Here is a 532-nt window from a genome sequence, read left to right as displayed (position 1 = left end):
GGCCCCTTCCCCCTCCCGCCCCCGCCGCCACCCCACCCCTCCCACCCCGTTAACATCTCCTCCCCCCCTCCCTCCCGCCTTCCTTCCCTCGGCCCCGCGCACTCGCTCACTAGCTAGCTCCTCGCCCCGCTCTCCCCTTTAAACGCCCACTTCGGATGGGGAAAGAAGACAACTTGAAGTCAAGTTGCAATTAACTTCCGCGGCAGCCGCAGCTCCGGCGGCAGCGGCAGCAGAAGCAGAAGCCGCCGCCTCGGGAGTCTGACTCCCGCGCGCCCGCGCGGGGAGTCGTTCCCGGTCTCGGGCCCGCACTCGACAGCCACCGCCGCCCCCTACCCATGCCTGAGTGAGTTCTGCTCCTTTGCCTCCTTCCCTCCCCCCTCCCCCACTTTTGCTCTTTTATCTCTCTCTCCCTTTTTTCCGGAATCGATCCAAACTTCTCTGTAGCACCCACCCACGTCGCCCCTTGTTGCGGCGGCTCAGCTCCCACTCTCGTGGGCGCCTGGCTGCAGGAGTCTCCCAAGCCCCTACTCTT

At 65.8% G+C, this 532-nt stretch overlaps 1 protein-coding gene across 2 annotated transcripts in view; it reads left to right on the top strand.

The window, feature by feature from the left end:
* SATB1 (SATB homeobox 1) overlaps nucleotides 1-532 on the top strand; it is a 97172-nt gene that overhangs the window by 554 nt on the left and 96086 nt on the right. The window contains exon 1 of one of the 2 annotated variants that reach the window (XM_037845635.1): nucleotides 102-343. The exons of the other annotated variant lie outside the window; for it this stretch is intronic. The gene's annotated coding sequence lies outside the window, so the exon portion shown is untranslated. Of the gene's footprint in view, nucleotides 1-101; nucleotides 344-532 lie in introns of those variants that run through there. 2 annotated transcript variants of the gene reach the window in all.

This window comes from Choloepus didactylus, chromosome 1, assembly GCF_015220235.1.
Source record: "Choloepus didactylus isolate mChoDid1 chromosome 1, mChoDid1.pri, whole genome shotgun sequence".
NCBI lineage: Eukaryota > Metazoa > Chordata > Mammalia > Pilosa > Megalonychidae > Choloepus > Choloepus didactylus.
This window is presented reverse-complemented; position numbering and strand designations above follow the sequence as displayed.